At 34.1% G+C, this 23,626-nt stretch overlaps 1 protein-coding gene across 2 annotated transcripts in view; it reads right to left on the bottom strand.

The window, feature by feature from the left end:
* Positions 1-23,626, bottom strand: part of LOC129748498 (uncharacterized) — a 279,431-nt gene that overhangs the window by 158,251 nt on the left and 97,554 nt on the right. Inside the window, exon 2 of one of the 2 annotated variants that reach the window (XM_055743150.1) lies at positions 14,654-14,695. The exons of the other annotated variant lie outside the window; for it this stretch is intronic. The gene's annotated coding sequence lies outside the window, so the exon portion shown is untranslated. The remainder of the gene's footprint in view (positions 1-14,653; positions 14,696-23,626) is intronic. 2 annotated transcript variants of the gene reach the window in all.

Here is a 23,626-nt window from a genome sequence, read left to right as displayed (position 1 = left end):
CAAATAACAAAAAATGACTTATAACAATGACAATAACAATGCTGTATTGTTAGTGACAAGTTAAAAAGAAGTTAAGGAAAAAAAACCTTTTGATTTCGAAATGTTCGATTTTAGCAAGAAATAGTTTTCGTACATGTTGCCAATATCGAAAGGGGTGTGTATTAAGTTTTTAAACATTTGTTTTTCAAAACCGCGACCCATTAAATGAAACATTCATTATGGCTTATTTGAGAGCTTTGAGAATCATAATTTAGATAATCAGTAAGGCTTCAGTTTTGAACTCTAATTACTATAAAAAAAAATCAGAGTAATGCGTTGCTTACATCACTTGATTCAGTTATTATTTTTCATTTTCTTAGTATTAATGTTTTTTGTGTTTAAATAATGATAATCACTTGTATTCAAATTCTTTTCAGTTAAATTTCTTAAATTCAATCTCAACGTAGACTACTTGATCATAAGTTCTCATTTTTCCCTGCGAAATCCTTGCCGCAATAGTCAATCGAAATCGGCATGTTGCATGAACGCAAAATTCTATCCAATCAAACGGAACCAGCTCGTTATCGTAGATAACTGAATCGTAACATAAATACATCGCCCCAAAAAAGAAACGAGAGTAGCGCCCATAAAGATGTGTTTCCGTTTTCGGTTTTTGTTTTTCCAGGCAATTTTTTTTCGCCGTTGCTCGATGCTCTCCGAATGAAGCTTGGATCTTTGGAGCCAATACCCAAGTAGCTTTTCCACCATGACATGGCTTCTATCACATAGATTTCACCCTGAAGAGACGACGTCGACGATTGTGACTGTGACGACCAACATTCGTTCTAGCCGATGATGCCGATGGGAAGAAAACGGTTTTCGTATGCCAACCTCCCCGAGTTGCCGATTGCCCCGGACCAACATCTTCCGGCATCTTCCGGAACAATATTATAGAGGAGCCGCGCAATAACACGTACAAGACTTATGAGGGTTATCCTAAGTTATTGTTTATATTTAGTGCGGCAGTTGTTTGTAGTATATGCGCCCAATCTTCCTCGAATGCCATTTTGCCGTTTTCATTCGGATTCCTCGGGTTCGGGGGCAAGGCTAGAGATATGAAGAGCAAGTTGTCCGTCGTCGTCAGTGAGGGTGAGAAACGAAGGCACAGACATTCCGTCCAAATAGCTCTCGGTGTGTTGTGTATAGTACCTACTTCTTCCGAATGGCGGCCATATCTTCTTCTTTCACTACACTGCTGCAACATTATCGGAAGACGTGTCCCGTATATGTATTGAATCGATCAACGTAAAATAGAGCCCAACTTTGCCATCAGCCAGCCGGCCTTCCTCGGTGTAATAAGTTGGTAGAGGACCATGTCGGGTCGTTTCGTAGCTTTGGTCTGAGTTTGTCAGCGGAACGGAAACTGACGAGTAGTGTCACAGCCAAGCCAAGAAGAGACCCAATCAAGTTTCGGCCCTGCCTGGTGGAGTCGATGGATCCACAAAACGTATCACATCTTCACGAAATATGATAACGGTTATGGAAATGGATGGAACATGAAGATTGACACCATCGATCTTGGAATCTCTTCGGATTCTTGGCTGAAGAAGACAAGAGTTTACTGCGAAAAGTAAGAACAAGGGATTTTTTTTCTAATCAAAGTCACGAACTCCATTTAGGAGGCTTGTATGATGTTATGTGAACAAATTATGGTTCGTTTCATTGGGCGAAGGAGTCAAATTTCATCACTAAATTAAGCTGTTCTTGTTGTTTTCAAATAAGAAAATAGAGAAAAATGGAGTTACCAATAGGAAAATTTCGAAGAACTTTTTATTCAAAAAAAAGTTCAAGCGATAAGTGATTATCTAACATCGTTTTATAAGTGAAATCATTATCATCAGGACACTCTTAAATTAGTTTCTTGAATTTTTAAATGTATAAAAATTAGTAAATACTACTTAGGATTGAATCGTTCTTGTGCGCTTTTTGTAAAAACTTATTTTCTACCTTTTCTTTTATTTTAATCTTTTCCCTTATATGTAAAATTTTACAAATTAGTTGATGTTTGATCTTTTGAATAAGTTTTCTTCTCAAATCTTCGTTAGGATTCAAACCAAAATTAAATTTTGAAAAAAAAAATTTACATTCTACACCCTATAATTACTACATCCTATAGTAACTATGTGAACATTGTAGATCTAGATGATTTATTGATCCTTAGAGTTTCTTTTCGGATGCTTTTTAATTTGTTCGTCACTTGATAACCAAATTGGTTTCTTTCCAAAATATTTCTTTAAAGTGTTAAAGAAGATTGTTTTTTTTTTGCTCAGAAATAAATACTATAGGCGCAGACAAACAGACGGGACACTCCGTTTTCATTCTTCGAAAAACTGAATAGCTTGGCCAGGAAGCTAGATAATGTCGCCACCAGATTGAGCCACTTCACTTTTAGGAGATTCTTATTTTCCATCATGGTACACACTCCTTTATTTTAACTCAAAATTAAGTACGACCGATGTTCAAAACATCTTTTTCCTCCTTGCGATAGTTCAAAACGGAATTCGAACTGCGAACTCAAAATTGATCCTTTTTTTTCCTTAGGCAAGGGAGCAAAGCTGAGTTCTACCTTATGAACTAAAAATTGAACTCTCTTTGTTGGACTGAAAACACTTAGCGAGTTCAGTTCGAACCGGAACAGAAACCAACGAACACGTCGAAAAATTTTATCGTTCCGGAACAATTACCGGAAGACTATGAAGGAACTTCATAACGGAATGCATGCTCACCGTGTCAGCGTAAAGTTCTGTCCGTCATTGTTATCGTACGGTGAGCGGATTGGAATGTCCGGAAACTTCCGGATGTTGTTTACTTCCCGTAGGAAGTAACATCCGGAAGTTTTCTTTGACCGGGAGTGTCAAAACTTTCCACCGCTCCGTAATTGTACCGGATGCAATGCAATGTACCGGATCAGCAACATCCGGGTACAACAAATTTTAATCATCCTTTAATTCCCTGAAAAAAGCTACCCCCGAAAAAAAGGATAAATTCGATTTCGGCTGCCGAACTTAGTATTGAGTATGCCTATCAGAATTTAGTTTTGCTATTGCCCAGTTGAACTCAAAGTTGAGGGCTGCCACCGAAGTGCTGTTTTGAACCAAAACTACCTAATTTTGAGTTTAAAAAAAGGAGCGTGTAGCCGTAGCAGTTTGTTTATTTTTTTCCTGACAACCTGAATTTTCATAAACAATTCCATGTGAAAAGTAAACGATGTAGCGCGATGCATCAAGCCATTGCTCGATTTTGCTTAATTCATTGGCCGAAAAACGTAAGTATTTGCATTACATATTCTTAGAAGCATCATATTGATTACAAAAACATTTGTTTCTGTATTTAATACTTCATGCTTTGCGATGCTCTGTGGAAAAGCGGATTAAATCCTAAGGTGGACTTATCTATTCCTACTACCATATCCAGTAGTGATAAACTCAAGCTCCTTCAATTCTACAAGAAACAAACAAACCTCATGTATCTATTGAAACTAGATTTTGCTTTTGCTTTTTGAACATTACCAATTCATCGAAAAATTATCCTTGAAAATGTTACTTTCAAGATTCAGTGAGGAAGCAAATATTTACTGTACAGACTCAGAAGAAACCGCCTTCCCTCCTCCGCAAATCCCATTTTAAGTTTATTTTATGTTCAAAAATTTCCAGAAATTAAATAAAAACTTGAGATGTGTAAAATACTAGTTTCCGATTCATTGGGAAATCTCCGGTTACTATGTTGCCGAATTAAACACTAACCGGATTACTAAGGGCGAAAACTATTACTTGTTTACCGCTGCCGTTCTGGCATTGGACTGACGTTTATTCTACCGTATACTGTACTCGAGGAAGTTGGATCCGTGCGAACGAGGAAGAGAGAGAGAGAGATTTATATATAGATGTGTTTCGTTTGACATATCAACGAGGGGTGTTTCGATGTTAATGTCAATAAACAAACTGTAATACACAAAAGGATTCAGTGATACCACCACTCTAAAAGTACTTTACTGTTCACTGGTCCGTTCTGTTTTGGAGTATAATATCCAAATTTGGGCACCTTCATCCATAGGCGGCATGAAGCTGCTAGAATCTGTCCAGAAACGTTTCCTGCGATATGCACTTCCGAACCTTCCCTGGAACGAACCGCAACGGCTTCCCCCTTACGACGATCGATGCGGAATCCTGAAAATCGAACCAATCGGATCTCGTGTATTACTCCTCCGGCGTGTATTCATCTTTGATATTTTATCTGGAAACATCGACAGTACCAACTTGATCGAAATGATACCATTCCATGTCCCTTCGCGCGCTTTGCGCAATTACGAGCCATTAAGGGTGATGAATTACGGACGAAATGAGTTTTATAACCCCTTTGATATTTCTTGTAAGCTTTTTAACCAAGTGTATTCATGTTTCGACTATAATATAAGTAAAAATAGTTTTAAGCGTAGATTAAGAGAAAATCAGTCTGTGTGATATTGAGTTATCGTAGACCGTGAACAATAAATAAATAAATAAAGTAACTTAATGTAACTACACCACGACAAATCCGTTCCTCACAAGATGGAGTATGATAAAAGAAACAACAAAAATTATGTGTCCTACAGCTTATTTATTTTTCCATTCTCTTAAAAATTCACAAGGATTGTGACCTATATGGCGAAACAACAATTCAATGGCGAATAACATGGAATTGGTTTTCGGCAATTGATCAGTAGGATGGCAGAATCGTAAAGCACAAATTAGCCTTTTTTTTATTTTTTTTATTTGATGTCTTTGACTATGTTGTCATGCAGACCATGAGTATTGATCTTAAATTAGGTTATATAGTTGGCTTAAAATTAGGTTACATCACGAATCAAACATTCAAATTCTGCTTTGGATACATTGAAGTCGAACAAATAAGAAACATCATTAAACACTTGGCAGCATCGTTGTAGTGGATGATTTTGGCCGAATACTGTCCTGCTTCTTGGTAGCCAGAAAAGAGTCTGGTAACGAAGTTGTCGAGTTGGAGCGTGTAGGTTCAAAGAGGTACAACGTATGCTTTAAGTCCACAAAATGAAACGCTTGTGCTGGTTCAATTTCCTATGAGTGCTCTAGGTGTTTGCTTGTTTGTTTTTTTTTTCAGATCAGTGAGGTCCACGTTAATTTTTAAATAACCTGCAAAAAATGATGTATTTATTTGGAAAAACTCACTAAATTAAAAGATAGAGTTTCCGTCTCAAATCCAGAGGCTCTGGGTTTTTCGCCTGGTAGAATTATAGTTTATTGAGTTGAGTACGGACGATCTTCACAACAGCTTCTGAACTTCCAAAAACTATTGCAAATATTGATATGAATTGTTTTGTTCTTGATCTGTCCTGTCTGCTTAGGTACAACAAAATTGTTTCGCGTAAAATTTATTTAAGGAAATACGTTTCCGCAGAAAAGAGGGGTGCTCACGACGCACCCGCTGCTTAAAAACTCCGAAATAATCAATTTCGGGTCAATTTCAATCAAATAATCAATAACATAGGCTCTAAAAGTACTCATGGAAGTATCTGGTAGCACTGTACCTAATTTGAAAAATCACTGTCATAAACGAGTGTTCTAGATCTGGTAATCACCCTTAACTTCTGGTAATCAATTTATCAAACCATTTCAAAACTCTAAGCAAATACGATCGGAATAGGTGTTGTCTGAATGGCAACGCACGTGTTTTTTCGGGTCCGTGAAAATATTCTTTATTTGATTGTTTTAATAGACAATTTATGACTGATTGTTCTAAAATTAATTTAAATTCATTGTACAAGTGACCGGAGTTCTACTGAAACATTGATCGCCGGAAGTGCTTGGAACGGGCTTGTAGGTTGACTGCTAGTGAACCAAGTGATGTGAATAGTGATTCTCCTGTACAATTGTTCTGTACGTCCTGTCCTGTTCGTGGATATCGTGAATTTAAAATTGGTTCACCCAAAACGAGGTTTTGCGAACATGTTGTCTCATAATGTCGCTGAGATATGACTACTAGATCTTATAAGTTCCGACGTGATAGCGAAGTGTACCGAAAGTGCTTTGTGTGATCAAAATCTTTTTGGTGTAAGAAATGGGCTGGGACTGCTCTTTTTGCACACTTAGTGAAAAGTCTTTGTTGGTCCAATTGGATACTCCAGATACTCGGAATCATAACAATTATGTTCAAATCATAAACATTGAAATAAGTATTTTGAATTTGATTTTTTAATAAGTGATAAGTTTTTTTTGGATTCGGGCGATCGCTATACCAATACCGGCATGCAACGACCAGAGAAAATCTTAGCGTTGATTTGTGGGTCTTTTAAAAATCTTAATTCTGTCTCCCAACATTTTGATGAAATGCAGCTGGCACGTTTGGATATTACAGTAAGTTCAATAAACTGAAACAAAATGGCATCTACTCTTAACCAGTTTATGGAAAATTATGATGAGCTGCTTTTCAGTAATAAATAATCTAGAGAAATTTTCCAGCCAGCCCATAGTTATTTTTCTAGTCGGCAAAAGAAACTATATGCCACATACAAAAGATGCTCTACATTACACATGAAGCGTGAAGATTGAAGCTTGGTTGATGGGCTCCTCGGAACTTGATGAGCATCATGCTCCTAATAGCTTCAAAAAGCTTCAGCTTCAATCAACCAAATGCTCGGTTATGTGAGGGACATACATTTATACATACACATAGGGATAAAACAAGGAAAAAAAATAGTTATGGCATGGCTGGATTGAAATACAACCAACTAACCACATTGATGCTTGCTTGGTGCTTCTGCTCTAAGCTAGGAGATCGTTGGTGGAAGGCAAGCAATATTTTCTCCATCTCCTTGCCCCATCCGTTCATAGCTTTCCGTAACACTTTCCTGCTCTGATCTACGTTATCCTCACTGCGGATTGACTTGACGCATTGAAAGCTTGGTGGGAAAACTATAGAAAGATACAATAACAGGTCGAAATTCTTCTGGTCGAATTTCTACTCTGTTTACAGAAAGATAGTTATTGAATATTGATAGTTTGAATCAAAGGAAGGATAACAAGTTGGACGATTTATGCCTTTTACGCATAACGTAGATCATAAATGACACAAATAAAATTTCTTTTTCAAGTTTAATTAGTATAAAATTCATGAAAAAAATTCAGTTAGGCTTCCGCTTTTCCAAATCCGAATTGCTGGTCCTGACGCTTAACCCCTTCCATCAGATTTTGTACAGCCACCTTGTCCACCTTCTTCGCCGCAGAAAGCCAGTTTGCTTTGAACTGCTGCTCGTCCTTAGCAGTTTTTTTGGTCTTCTTTAGGTTCCGCTTGAAAATAGCCCAGTATTTCTCAATTGGACGGAGCTCTGGCGTGTTGGGAGGGTTCTTGTCCTTAGGAACCACCTGCACGTTGTTGGCGGCGTACCATGGCCTTTTACCGTAATGGCAAGATGCCAAATCCGGCCAAAACAGTACGGAACAACCGTGTTTCTTCAGGAAAGGCAGCAGACGTTTATTCAAACACTCTTTCACGTAAATTTCTTGGTTGACAGTCCCGGAAGCTATGAAAATGCTGCTTTTCAAGCCACAGGTACAGATGGCTTGCCAAACCAGATATTTCTTCACGAACTTTGACAGTTTCATGTGCTTAAAAATATCTGCTACCTTTCCCACTTTTTTTGCCGTATAAAACTCCTGTCCCGGAAGCTGCTTGTAGTCGGCTTTGACGTAGGTTCCGTCGTCCATTACCACGCAGTCAAACTTCGTCAGCATCGTCGTGTACAGCCTCCAGGATCGCGCTTTGGCCGTCGTATTTTGTTTATCATCGCGATTTGGAGCCACTACCTTCTTGTAAGTTGATAGTCCGGCTCGATTTTTGGCTCGATGCACGCTTGTAGACGATACACCCAGCTTATTTGCGGCATCTCGGAGAGAGAGGTTAGGGTTTCGCTTGAAACTACCGGCAACTGACTTTGTCGTCTCAGCGGCTTCCGGTTTTCGATTTCCCCTCGATCCAGACTTCCTGGCTGTCGACAAACGTTGCACAAACACTTTAATTACATTTGTAATAAATAGTTGATTTGGCAACTTTTAGCGATTTTGCCAGCTTTGCGTGCGAGTAGCTCGGATTTTCGCGATGCGCAAGCAAAATTTTGATACGCTGCTCTTCTTCCTTGGACGGCATTTTGACAACTGAAGAGTGAGTCCCAAAATCAAAATAGGAGCAACATTCTACACACACACACCTTCGAAATGAGGGGTGTTCAGATTTTTTTAAATGCAAAATTGAAAGAAATACGACAAGTTGATATTGACCAAATTTTGACCGTATCACCCTTTAATCTGTGTTACTTACGTATTATTTTTAATATGCGCATCCCCCATTTATATTTTTTTTACATTTAGATTTTTATTTCTCTCAAAATAATGTTCGAGTTATCATTTTTCGTTCAACTATCCGAATCCCTGGCTTAATACGTCGAGAAAAAGGCATCAAACTTCTCTTCACTTGAAAGCTTCCATTGCGGCAAAGAAAGCTTCAGCGTTTTTGCCTCCCATTTTTGATGTGCCCTGATGCCACGAGAAGACGTTACACTAGATCCATCCCATCCAATCAAAGTAATATGCGATATATTTTCTCGTTTCGCCCGTCCGTCCATCCAAATCCCATACATTCGCTTTGGGTTGGGCTTGGGCGGATCTTACTTATGGTATGGCGGCAAGGCTCTAATCTTCCAATATTTTCCGAACAGCAGCACAGTTAACTCGTTTTTGTTCGTCTATGATGTTGATGGGAATGTGTAGCGTACATTCATCGACAAGATCCATGGGACATGTTTTGCCTGCTTATCTCCACTTTGAGGCTCTGTGCAACCCATCAACTTCATGCCACAGCAAAATCTGATCCCCGAGACCAAGGATTTCTCGTCCTCTTCTAGTAGTCGCGTAGTTGAGCGAGCATGCAGAAGAGGGTTGAAGGATGAAAAAAAAAACAAACAAACATATCGTATAGGATTCAAAAGCACCAGCAGCGCGTGTTTTGTAGTCTTATTTATTCATAATTTATTCAAAGATGTTATTAGATGAATTCTGGCTCTGAAGGTTCGGGAAAGAAGATGCCTTGGCGGGTTGCGCGCGTCATAATTTTGCTTCTTAGCAGTTCGCTCTCGTCTCGGTCGTATACATTTTTCATGGGATCAAAGCTCAGATTGATATTTTGGATTGCTCCGGAGCCATCATCATTTCCCGGGGCAGCTCCAGTTATGATTGCTTCGAAGATTAGTCTCGAAAGAGAGCTTCTTTTGCAACTATTAGCAAACAAGAATATCACAATCCGAATGGTTTGATTGTTTATTTGCTGATATTTCATATCTTGAAGAAAACTGTTTGAAATTAATTTAAATAGTACTGATAATTTAGGAAAAGTAAATTTTTAACTCTGGAAAAATAATTCAAAATAGAAACTCCAAGTGCTAAATCTTCATTTGAAATGTTGAAATGTAAGAACAAAATGCAGTTCTGAATGGAACCATTGATAGAAAATATTTTCAATTATTGCTTAGTATAACATCCAGAACAACAAATAATAAACGATTCATTAAGTTCAATACTCTGTTTAAAAATTTATGTTCATAAAATTTAAACTTAAAATCAAATATCAATATACGCCGTAAGTTTATTACAAACTAACGCAAAATGAAGCATTAAGAAAGTTGAAAGATAGTATAAGCAAAAATGTTATTGTATGTTTCTCTAAAATATTTCACTAGCAAGTACAAACTTTTAGTGGATAAAATTTTTTAATAAGGTTGATTAATCTCAGATTTTATTCTCATTATAAATAATTTTAAGAGACAAAACCTACACAGCTTAGCAAAAAAAAAAAAACAGACGCTTAGTGCGTACTATACCTAGACTCCTAATTCAAATCCTAAACAATCAATAACAAAACCAAATAATGAAAAAGGTCGTCAAATCGAAACTTGAAACATAAAGCAAATAACTAAAAAATTGTGTTCTAGACTCATGCTCAGAACTCATTGTCTAGGGAATTTTTTAAATTCATATCCTTTAGTTAATAAAGAAATGCTTATAAAGTTTAAAGTACCTAAATTTTAAAAATTCAAAAATGTATTGTTATCAAACCAGTAATAAAACTTCTTACACAAAAACCTCAATTAAGAAAACTTGAATACGATGATTAAAATAAAAATAATTTGAAGAATTATAAAAACTGGATATGAAGCCCTTGGAGCGAAAGGGTATAAGTGCATTAAAGCTGATTTCGAGAAAACTTGCATTCAAATTGTAATGTTTGTCCACTTTTAATACAATTTTCAAAAATTTGTATTTTTCTTTCGAACATAAAAAATCGCCAATAATAGTTTGTAATAAAATGAGTCGTTTTGCCTAAATAACTCAAAATCGATCGTTCTTGCACTTTGGCTCTGAGGACCTCATATGAAAGCTCTAAAATACATGAAAAGTATTAAAAGAATGAAAAAATTTGAAGTTTTCATAGTCATTTTTGTCGTTTTGTAATTTCGGTAATTTTTCTTATTTTTGTTATTTTAAAAATTTATTTAGTTTATGTTATTTATATTCTTTTTGCAATATTTGAAATTTCTAAATTTTCTGAAATTTTTGTAGTTTTTTGATATTTTCGTTATTTTGGTAATTTTTGTAGCTTTTCTGATTTTAATAATAACTTTTTCATTTTTCTGATTTTTGATCACTAAGAAAACTTTGAAATTTTTGTAGTTTTTGTCATTTTTGTCATTTTTGTCATTTTTGTCATTTTTGTCATTTTTGTCATTTTTGTCATTTTTGTCATTTTTGTCATTTTTGTCATTTTTGTCATTTTTGTCATTTTTGTCATTTTTGTCATTTTTGTCATTTTTGTCATTTTTGTCATTTTTGTCATTTTTGTCATTTTTGTCATTTTTGTCATTTTTGTCATTTTTGTCATTTTTGTCATTTTTGTCATTTTTGTCATTTTTGTCATTTTTGTCATTTTTGTCATTTTTGTCATTTTTGTCATTTTTGTCATTTTTGTCATTTTTGTCATTTTTGTCATTTTTGTCATTTTTGTCATTTTTGTCATTTTTGTCATTTTTGTCATTTTTGTCATTTTTGTCATTTTTGTCATTTTTGTCATTTTTGTTAAGATTTATACTTTTGTTATGAATTTGCAGAGGAGTTTGATAATTTAAATCTTCACTTCAAAACATGATATGCTTTAAACTGAGTGTTTTGAAATGATTTGTTTCTCAACCTCGACCTCAACCAAACAACGAATTTAAACCACTGCCAACCTTCAACTTAGCACTGACTGAAGAGACTGGTTTTCAAATTTTTATATACAAATTCTAAACTTGAATTTTTGCTTGAACCAAACAGAATTCGTGATATGGGGGCCTCTATTTATCGTTGAAACAAACTAACAAAAATGGCAATTCCTCTCTGGCTGAAGTAACCTTAATAACAATGTTTTAAAAGTATGTTTATAGCACCTCCCAACCTTTGTAACCTTCTCCAACCACCGATGAAAGCAATTTTCCCATTTTCAATCTTTTTCTTCCTTCAGCTCATTTCATATGTAAATTTTCCAGCTACGTTCGCTGAACCTAAAATATGAAAACCTCATCTCGTCCCGTCAGCACCAGCAGCAGCAGCAAAAGCCCCAGAAAAACGAGCCATCAAAATATCAAAAAACAAACACGATCTCATCAAAAAGTCAGAGAACTGTAGTTTTCCCCCAATTTATATTCCTGCTTCGTCACATCACATCCTTGGCAGCAAAAATCCACATTTCTCACCCTCTGATCCCGTCGTCTGTTCTATGTTTATGTGAATTCACCCAAAAACACCCCCCACAAATGTATGTAAGGCGAACGAAATATAAAGCCTGGCGGCACGGATCAGACTTTATAATGAAGGATAAAAAACGTAAATAGCAGCAGCAGCAGAAGGGAGAAAAAACTGTGTTGTTTTTCTTTCAAGTTGAAAATTAACAAAATTTATCGTTCGCCCAGTAATGTAATGCAAACGGGAGAAGGTGAATATATTTCGTCCCGAAAGTAGAACTTTGCTGGAAATGGTTTTGGGATCTGCCCTGTAAACAACAAGCTAGCTAGAGCTCTCTAGTAGGAATAGCTAGTTGCCTGAAGCTGCCTTGACATCCACCCACTTCGCCAGAGCACCCCGTCAAACTAATTGGCTTCCCCCTCGCGTTGCGTTGCGTCTTCGGGCTTCGAATCACAAATATTCATAGTCAGCAAATCCGTCCTGGGATGGAGTGGAGATCCTCCCAACCTCGTCGTGGGACCACATACATTATCTCGGCTCGACCTTTCTGAATATTCTTTGGGCCAATTTCATTGGATATCTAACGTCACAACGAGCTTTCAGGTGGTACACCTGAAAGTGATGAGAGGGCGGCCCACTAAAACAAACTCAATCAGATGTGGTTGATTTTGATGAAAAAAAAAAGGTTTACTGAACATAGATTTGGTTCTAAATAATCATGATTTAACCTAGGCTTACCAGATACTTTCAGAAAAAAGCGGGACATTTCACGACAAAAAAGCGGGACACAGCCGAAAAAAGCGGGACATTTATGAAACTCTTAAAAAAGTTTAATTTAATTTTCAAACTTATACGTATACTATCAGCCAAAGTTATTCATAGAAAGTACACAAAGGTTTTTTTTAAACGCGTTTTGATTTTGTTCAGTTTTTCTTACATGACTTCCATTTACACGGTTTTTTGCAATAACCATGGTTATTTTCCACGGTTCTCGCAAATCAACACGTTATTTGAGAGAAACATTTCAAGTTCTACTTGTAAACGGCGGATTTGATATCGCATAAAAAACCTTTGTGTATTAACAAATATATGTCAATCTGTTTTAAGAATTTGAAAACTCAAGAAAACTTCCATTATTTTATACTTTTGACAATTGAGTCAAATAAGGTAGAGTATGGCAATTTATCTAAGGTCCTGTCGAAAAATTAAGATCTAAAAACCATTTGGAAGCAACTAAACAATATTTTCTTCACACTAAAGCACACATTGCATTGGTTGAACGTGCTCCAAGATCGCTTAACTGGATCAGAATGTTACTGTAACTTTAGGGTTATTCAGTATTGTCTTTTTTTGAACTCTGAAGATTTTATGCTTATTTTGAGAAAAAAGACGTATTGAGTTTGACTTTTTCAAGTGCTATACAGTGACTTTATAAAAGTTTTCCATAGAAAAGCGGGACATTTTGAGGAAAAAGCGGGACGGCGGGACATTCAACAAAAAAAGCGGGACATGTCCCGGGGGGGGGGGGGGGGGGGAGGCTTGGGCTAGTAATGGGCTTTTAAAAAACTATACAGTTTCGGCGCTGACCATATTGACATGACACTTAGAAAAAAATCCAATTATTTTGTGTCTAATTTTGCTGTTTAGCCCGATTGATCGTCGAAATATACAATCGGGCTAAACAGGAAAATTAGACAGAAAATGATTGGATTTTGTTCTGAGTGTCATGTCAGTATGGTCAGTGCCGAAACTAAACTATAGGGGAGAGTGGGGATACTTGATCCCCTTTTCTAATTTTCACCATATCTTTTTGACATTTTCTGACAGCTTGTAACTTCAAGTTTCTATGCTCCAAAAATTAGAACGTTACTTGAACCCGTTGATGAACTAGAAGCATTTTCGTGGGAGGAAAAAAATTGCGATTTTTCTGAAGTTAGGGGAGACTTGATCCCCTATTGAAGGAGACTTGATCTTTTATTCAGGAAGCCCTAATCCTTGTATAAAAATCAAACAAAACCCCAAGATGGAATGTTAATTGACTATTTTGGTCATGTTTGTTCTCATTTCACAATTTATAGCAGACATAAAAAGAAAATTTTATAACTTTGTCTCAATGCTATTAACAGTGCATACTTATAGGCGCTTTTTTTATAATTAAGAGAAAATTAATTATTTTTGTTCTTTTCTTCAGACAATTGTTTGATAAATATTAGTTTTTGGATAAATATTAGTAATTTCGTAATCAGCAATCATAACGATCAATTCAGAAGAAGAATATGCCGTTTGGAAGGGGGATCAATTGTACCCAACTCTAGGGGATCAATTGTACCCATAATCAACATTTTAGAAAACTTTTTCTGAAAAAAGTTGAGAGTTTTCCATTGCTTTGAAAATATGGCATTATGAAGTTCATTTTTCGCTCGAACGATTGATACATTGGAACAAATATTTTTTTCATAATTTTCTCATGTAAGGAATATTTTAAAGTGATGAAAAAAGATCTTCAAGTTACATTTTGTGAAATTTTTCAAACAAAGTTCAATTACTCAAACCATTATTTTGTCAAAAAATTTTAAACTACAAGCATTGTTATTTTGCTCATTTTGGCACATTTTCTAGAACATTTGATCTTTGTAAGACATTCCAGTTTCGAGATATAGCTAAGGAATCAAGTATCCCCAGGGATCAAGTATTCTCATTCTCCCCTACAGTTTTTTAAATGTTTTTTTTTTCATCGTTAAGATTGATTATTGTATATATGTAGGTATACCTCATGTGAAATAAAATTCCACAAACTTTTTAAAACCCTAATGAAATTAAGTTTGTTAACTTACCTGAATAAGTCTAACAATCTATATCAATAATCCATCACCGATCTGCAATGAAGGAGAAAAATTAAACTGAATAAATTGTTTTGATATCAGGCATTTTATTAAATAAGCCGAAAAACCAACTTAACAATGTTTTACATATTTTAAGCGTAATTGTTAATAATATTCTTGTAAACGCTCACGAAACAACCGAAGAACAATGTTTAAAATTAAAATACAATGAAATTTTAAGGACCTCTAAGGATGAGGACCCAGTAAAAGCAAGCAAGTCGTTATGTCGTCATTCAAAATTTCAAATTCCTAATCAAATTTTGATGATTGAGTATGGTTTTTCAAGAGTAACAATCTGGACTTAGAACTGATGACAAATTCTTAAAATTTAATCCCAGCTTCCCCATCCCAAGAATTCTGCTGCAGATATTCTAAATTTTTAAACTGCGACCCAGAGATGAGTGACTCAAACATTCAGTCGGCGAAACTTTTTTTTGTAGAGAAATGAATCCAACTGTGTTAGATGAAATTTCAGGGACTAGATAAGAGAAAATCGATATTGAAAAACATGCGAAAAAAATTCGCCTTGTCTCCCGGTAGGACTTGAACCCACATCTTGCGCCTCTCCGGGGCCCATGTATTAACATTCTACTACAGGAGAACATCATACATCTAACACAGTTGGATTCATTTCTCTACAAAAAAAAGATATTCTAAATTTTCTCACTTTATGATAGAATATCAGTAATGGATATGAAGATTTAAGTTAGATTCAACTCATTTTAGAGGTTCGGGTTCGTTATTCCTATCCAAATCAATATGGTATTTTTTGTTTCCATGTTTTGCATTCTGTATTAATTTTAAGATTCTTGAATTCAAATTGGAATTGGAATTGAAAAAGTGTTTGGAAAGCATTATTCAATTTGGGTTTTGAATCCAATTAAAAATTGTTATCGTGGATTTTTAAACTCATATGCTATAAGGTAATTATTTTCAGAATAAGAAGAAATCACCTGAGTTTATGTTTCATATTAAGATTCGATACTAGTTCTTAAACTTAATTATTATGCACAGTTCAAACATAATAAAACTTTAAAATTCATATTTTAATTCGGATTCGCATGTTAGATTCAAAATTAAAAAAAAAAGTAATGATTTCAGATTGAAATCCAATACATTAAAATTGAAAAACTAGATTGATGATTGAGGGCTCCGAAAAAATTTTCATGTCTTGGCTCATATCGAAATTCTGATCTGGAATTTTAATACAGAAAACAATTTTTCGGACATTTGTGAATCTTTTTTTAAATTCAGGATTAAAATTCAAATGGAGAGTCAATATTCAAAATCCAGATTCAGCTTATAATTGATTTAGAATTATGAAGAAAACTAATTCGTTAAGGAATTCGAATTGCAAGAGATTGTAGACTTATTATTTTGGTTGTCATTTCACATACAAATTTAAAACATTTGTAACTAAAGTAAGTCAATTAATTTTAGAAATAAAAACATTATTTTTATAATGAAGTTTAATTCTATGAAAAAATGTTGCGGATTAAGCAAAAATGTTATCTTCCTGTAAAAATGCAGGGATTTTAATTTGTTTTATCTTTTATTGAACAAAATTTAAAATTGCATCAGGTTTGAACCACAATATTTCAACCAATAAATTTTTCTTTTGAAAATTTGATTTATTCTCATTCATGGTAAACCTTTGAATATGCATGAGAATTTGACAGATTTTATTTGATTTTAGCATAGAATAAGTTATTTGAAGAAACTGAAGGTTTTCTTTTATACATAAAAAAATCATTTGCTGTAAAATAACTGCAAAAATCCTGTAACAAAAAGGAACAGTACATTTACCGTTGTTTTTTTAAATATAGTTTTTTTTTTTAAAGAGAATCATTTTCAATTACACGTAATAGTCATATTTTTGTGTAAAAACAAATTCTCTGTTTAAATCAAATATGTTATATTAATCAGATTTTAGAACATATTCAATGGTTTCAGTCATCGATGAAAGTAGGTTTCCTTATTTGTCACTAAAAGATTAGGGGAGAATGAGGATAATTGATCCCTGGGGATACTTGATTCCTTAGCTATATCTCAAAACTGGAAAGTCTTACAAAGATCAAATGTTCTAGAAAAATGTGCCAAAATGAGCAAAATAACAATGCTTGTAGTTTAAAAATATTTAACAAAATAATTGTTTGAGTAATTGAACTTTGTTTGAAAAATTTCACAAAATGTAATTTGAAGTTTTTTTTTCATCACTTTAAAATGTTCCTTAAATGGGAAAATTATGAAAAAAATATTTGTTCCAATGTATCAATCGTTCGAGCGTAAAATGAACTTCATAATGCCATATTTTCAAAGTAATGGAAAAATCTCAACTTTTTTCAGAAAAAGTTTTCTCAAATGTTGATTATGGGTACAATTGATCCCCTAGAGTTGGGTACAATTGATCCCCCTTCCAAACGGCATATTCTTCTTCTGAATTGATCGTTATGATTGCTGATTACGAAATTACTAATATTTATCCAAAAACTAATATTTATCAAACAATTGTCTGAAGAAAAGAGCAAAAATAATTAATTTTCTCTAAAATATAAAAAATAGCGTCTTTAAGTATGCAATGTTGTTAGCGTTGAGACAAAGTTATAGAATTTTCTTCTAATGTCTGCTATAAATTGTGAAATGAGAACAAACATGACTGAAATAGTCAATTAATATTCTATCTTGGGTTTTTGTTTGATTTTTATACAAGGATTAGGGCTTCCTGAATAAAAGATCAAGTCTCCTTCAATAGGGGATCAAGTCTCCTCTAACTTCAGAAAAATCGCATTTTTTACTCCCACGAAAATGCTTCTAGTTCATCAACGGGTTCAAGTATCGTTCTAATTTTTGGAGCATAGAAACTTGAAGTTACAAGCTGTCAGAAAATGTCAAAGACGGCGAGTTGCTAAATTTTTCCAAAAAGATATGGTGAAAATAAGAAAAGGAGATCAAGTATCCCCACTCTCCCCTACTTATCTATACAAATTTAGCTTACCGTGTTAGGGATTTTAGGATGTGTTTTCAAAAGTTTAAGTTTAAAATAAAAAATGATAAGTGTACTTACAATCACTTAAAAATTAGGAGTGAATAGTACTAAGAATTTTTTTCTTAATTTTTTCTTATATTAAGCTTTGTTTGAGCAAAAGTATCAAAGAAAAAATAGGTTTACCTAATCATAAATACAAAATTTGAATTATGAAATGAGTCAAATATTTCGTTTTCACTTTGAGACTGATAGTAACACGAAGAAAAATTACTTTAAAATATTAATTTAACAGATAAATATTTTTTTTCAAAATACAGCAACACTTTGTACCTAGCTAATAAATACCACATTAGCAGAACAGTCGAACCTGGATAAGCGAGAAACCTCTACAAGTGAGAAAATTTGCCAGGACCCGTCGTTTTTCTGGCCAAAATCCTCTATAAGTGAGAGTCAAAAATTCTATAAGCGAGAGCCATGAAGCAGAAAATCCCAGCATGAATTTTTTAGCCAAACTGACCTTCTGGTATCAAACTGACATTGTGTTTTATTAACCGATCCTTATGTTGTGGTACTAAAATATAAACTAACAATCTGGCAGGAGTTGCCTAGTCTAAACTAGTACCTGACAAGTAGTTTACATATGTTGATGAGTTTCGACTTCCTAACAGTTTGTTTTGGAAGAAAAAACTCTTAATCAGCGGTCTTGAAATGAAAAATTTTTCATAAAAAAAACTCTTATCGAAAAGAGGTCTTCAAATGAAATATTTGTCATAATTTAAGCTCTAAGAAAAAGCGTATTAAAAATATAGTCGGCCTAAGGGGACCAAAGTTATGGATGAAATACTGGGTTTTCATGTTCCTCCTGAACAAAAAGTTTCAACATTTCATACCAACTTCAGGCTAGTAGAGCGACCCCTTCTCGTGGTCCGATCTGGCCCAAATTTGGCATGGGGTCTTGTTCTAGGCCTAGGATCAATTTAAGCCTGCAGCGCATAGCTTTTTCAAAAGTCGGGTCATTTGGGGCACTCTAATATACGTATGGGAAAGTCGTGTAAGACGGACACCTTCAATATTTCGAAAATTACAATGTTTGGCACAAATCTGATGATGGAAATATGTTTGCCTAAGTGTATCAACACTTTCGAGACCCTTCATTTATTCACAGCAAGCAAGGTCTCATAATGTTAAAAAAAAAACAGAAACTTTGGGGATACACCATTTGATGAAATTTTCGCCACGCAGAAAATAGTCCATAACTCGCACCATTTTCGGAAATTTCAACCGTTTTCATAGGTGAAATGTTTATTGAACTTCTCGTTAAACATCTGAAGAAAAACCAGCGAATTTCGCTAGAAGGGCTTGGCCAACATACGTTTTAATAAAGAGTTGCTAAGGCTGATTAGACGGATAAATCAATGACGGAAAAAACAGACACATAAATTTCTCCAGGTATCCCGGTAAGATCCACAATATACCATCAAAAGGCCTTGCCAGAGCACTTGCCGGTTGAAAAGCACTCAGCATCTCAAACAGGCCATAAAAACCGAAAACCACACTGTTTCGCTTCTGGACTCGGACCAGTTGGTTCCATTTTGGTATGAAAACATTCTCAAATAGTTTCTTAACTCATAAAAATATGTTTCTCTAAAGCAATTTTTCCGGAAAAATGTTTCATTTCTACGCAGTGTTCATTTTACCCGACTTTTTTTGAAAAGTGTAATTTGCAAGCATGTTTTAGATTGCTAAAAATAGTATTGATAAAGGACATTTACTTATAATAATGGTTAATGCGATAACAAACAACCTAAACTGCCCATCTGCACGAATACTGCGATGAGAAAAGCAATGTCTGATTCTCTAAAGCGATTCTACTTTAGGAGTCTTACCCGACTTTCCCCTACAAACATATATTTTATACAAGAGCTTCATAAATACTTTTCTTGGTGGATGAATGTTTGTGGATGCACGATGCCTGAGGCAAAGTACATTGAATAGTTATTTTGTTATTTTGCGAGAAGTAAGGTGTGATTTTCGAGAACAAGTTTTTCATGAAAACAGCGTTCCCATAACTTTTTTCTATAAACTATAGTTATGAAATCATGAACCATCGTTTTCTATCCATTTTTGTGTTGCATATAGCTCAAGTTTTCACCATTATCGATGTTAAATTATAATAATAATATTCCGTTTTATGATTTTAACGACAATGTTAATCGTACTTTTAAATATGGTATGTATGGTATGTTATCTGATTCCAACTACCGTAAGATGAAATGAATTATGAATAGAAATTGACAAAAATGATGATGATCCCATGGGAAAATTCTCTTCAAGCCGATAGACTTCCACAATCGATCAGTATAACTTTCATATGCCAGGTTGCCTCTTGTAGGGCGTGAAGGGCATGGGCCACGGAGAGGCTCAAGATGTGGGTTCAAGTCCTACCGGGAGACCAAAAGATTTTTTTTTTCGCATATTTTTCAATGTCAATTTTTGCATAATCTTTTTCCTGAGATTTTGAATTTTACAGTTGAATTCATTTTTCCACAAATAAAGTTATTTTTTATTATATATTTTTGTCAGTGTCGAGCCATATTTGAAATTAACAGTTAATCATTCAGTAACAACTCCAGATTCAAAATCAGCAGCATCAAACTAGAAATGATTTGTAGGAATTAAGAAAAATATGTTATATATAACATCAAAAAGGTACGTATGTTCGAAAACATAAAATTTGGCTTATGATCCAAATCTCATAATAGATTATCCTCTCCTCCTGTTGTTTTACAAACTTTTATATTGGAAAAAATTGGAAGGCACCAGATCAAAAAACAGATTGGGTCATTTTTCCTTGAAAATCGTGATATACTTAAATCATTTTCACAACTATCACTCCCCTCTTCATCAGAATGAGTTCGATCAACTTGAGTGCAAAACAATTGAAAAGGGGTTATTACTTATACAAAATTGTTTAGGCATTGAAATAAATATAGTGACAAAACCGAATAAAAAAAGTAACAAAATTAGTGTGGGATAAAACCAGCGTTTCACAGTATGAGTTTTAGTATTATCAGTCCACAGTGTGTTTTGCTGTGAGTAGTGTTAGATAGATTTGTTCGAATCCTTATATTTTTCATTTGTAAGTTATTTTAGCTATTTAGATATTTTAAACCTTTAACCTTTCAATGCATGACTTTTTTTAATTGAGAATAGCAGTTATCTATTGAGTCAGTAAAATAATAACATTTTAACTCGAATAAAGCCACTCAACAGATTTGAAGTCGTTATTTTGAGTATTATAAAAGTTATGGCCCATCAAAGTTGAAAAAAACTTTTTTGCAATTCTTAATTCATTTCAATACGTTTTTTCTAATTTCTTCCATACCTTGTCAATTGGATGCAGGAAGGTGTTTGTGATTGATTGAGTTAAATTTTTTTTAAAGAATTTGTATATCTGAAGAAATATCAGCGATTTTCCAAAAACTACTTTTTTCATGAATTTTTTGACATTTTTTTTTTGTTTCGATTATAGTCGTTTTATCATCTTTATGGCATTCGCGACTTTATCAACGTTGCAGTTGGCGGATCGTTATTGAAAAACTATCCGGTACAACTGTGTTCGATGTTTGCTCTTGGGCTCGAACTCGCGGACATCGGCTCAGGAGACAACAGACTTGCCAACTGAGCTATATCACAAGCCCAATTTTTTGACATGAATATTTGGAAATGCATAAGAAACTATCCTTGCAATTTTGTGTGTGACCTGTGTGAATCATAAAAAATCCTTCAGAATAAAAAATAATACAATACCAACGAGAAATCTTATTTTAAATGTCTCAAATTATCGTTTCTATTGCGACTATATGTTAGCTGAGGCTTTTAAAACATGAGACTTGCTTTAAAATTCAACGCGGGACTTGAGTTTTCGAAGCAGAGTAATGAATTGATGATCAAGATATTTTGGAAGAAGATCTGTAATTTCACAGAATTTCGAGCAAATTTTCGTCACAGAACTTTTGTCACAATTGTCAATTTATCATGAATTTTCAGCAGGACAGAATTTTTAAGTAAAATCACAGAAAGTCAGAATTGTTTTTCTCAAATACATAGAATTTTCTCGACAACCTTGTTTTCGATAGAATTATCCCTATTTAGGAACGAAATTCGCAATAAATATTTATTTGTATCGTAAACTAGGAGAGCATTGATCACTTTTTGAATTCATTTTCGAATATTTTGGAATGGGTTGCTATCTTGTAACACTAATTTTTTTTTAAATACTTACCTACTGGGGTAAAGAATACGACATTAATGGCTATAACTGAATGTTTGTTATAAAACCAAACTTCATGCTTCGAGGTTTTGTTGTCAAAATTATTGTTAACACAAATTGGCCAAATTGGGCTTAAATAAGACATCCATAACAGTAATTTTTGTTTGGACTCAATCGAATTTTTAAACGTTTTTTTTCAAAAATAAATATACTCAAAGGATGGACAATGTTGCCGGCCTAAAAAACAAATGAAATTTTACCATCATGCAGATCCCTAGGTCCTCCCACTGTTTTTATGTTCTTTTTTTTATTGAAACTTAACCATTTGATGGTTTGTAGTCATTTGTCCAATACAAGCTTTTTCATAGAAAATGTCCGTTTTTTTTAATATCAAAATAATTTCTGATAGTGACCATAAAAATAACTCTAGACCTATACAAAGGAAAAAAGTTAAACTTTCATATAAAATAACTCAATCAGGAGAGGAATTTGTTTGTGAGGCTTCAAAAAAACAAATATTTTATAACTTTAAAACTACATTTTAAGTAATATAAAAATTTCCAACTACAAAGCAAATTTAGCCTGTTTGAAACTCTATAGACTTCCAAACGTAGAAAACAGTTTTCAGATATTTTAACTTTCGACTTAGTTTATGATGATTATCTGCAAAAATTCCATTTTTATCAATGTTACCCCGGTGATCTAAGTTCGCCCAGTTAACGGTTTGTGATTTTATTATGAAAATTGCGTTGATGCTTAAGCAAACATTTTAGTATGGAGTTGCCAATATTTGTTCTTTTTTCTTGGCAATTTCTCTCTTAAAGGTTTGTTTTTAAATACTAAGCTTTTTTTTGTAAAAGCTGGCCAATTCCACCGAAAAACAGTGTCAAAAATTAGTACTTTTCAATAAAGTTTTTAAAATAATGTTAAGAAGTGCTTCTTCTTACAATCTACGTTTTTCGAAGGAACAACTACAACCCTTATCTGCAGGTATAAAATATATTACTGAACAAATAGGTTGTGAACTACTAATGTATCGAAAAAAAAAAACAATTCCCTAGAAATTGGACTTTTCGAAACCGTTTTCAGTGTCAGGAAGTTTGCTTTTTAGCACTGAATTGCTTAAAACTCATTTGGTCAAAAGCACAGAATTTTTTTGCAGCAACCATTTTTCCAAACTATTTAAAAAGTTTAAGAATTGTGTCATACATTTGATGACGTTTCATTCAAATGATGCAATGATTCCATCCTATCTTTTAATATTCTTTCTAGAAGTAACCATCAGAACCATTTTTTTACAGACTCCCTTAAAAAAGCAATGATCATTCCACTTTCTCTGGCACCAGAATTCAATCAGTTACACACTGACCCCTATGATCAAATCAGTTTGATAAATCACTTCCTCCAATCAAGTCAATAATTTTAACCGGCTAGAAAAACTAAAACTGACATCTTAATGGAATGACACGATTAGATGAAAAATACGAGGGACCGAAAAAAACCACCATCAACCATCATCTGTTCACATGGAGAAATGGAAAATACGTTGGACCGAAAAACGAGAGAAAAAAGAAATTCTAGGATGAATTCGTTTAGAATGGCATAAATCATCGATTTTGTATTGAGCTGTCTCGGAATTTTTGCCTCACATTTTTCTCCTACTCCT

This window comes from Uranotaenia lowii, chromosome 2 (assembly GCF_029784155.1).
Source record: "Uranotaenia lowii strain MFRU-FL chromosome 2, ASM2978415v1, whole genome shotgun sequence".
Classification (NCBI taxonomy): domain Eukaryota; kingdom Metazoa; phylum Arthropoda; class Insecta; order Diptera; family Culicidae; genus Uranotaenia; species Uranotaenia lowii.
This window is presented reverse-complemented; position numbering and strand designations above follow the sequence as displayed.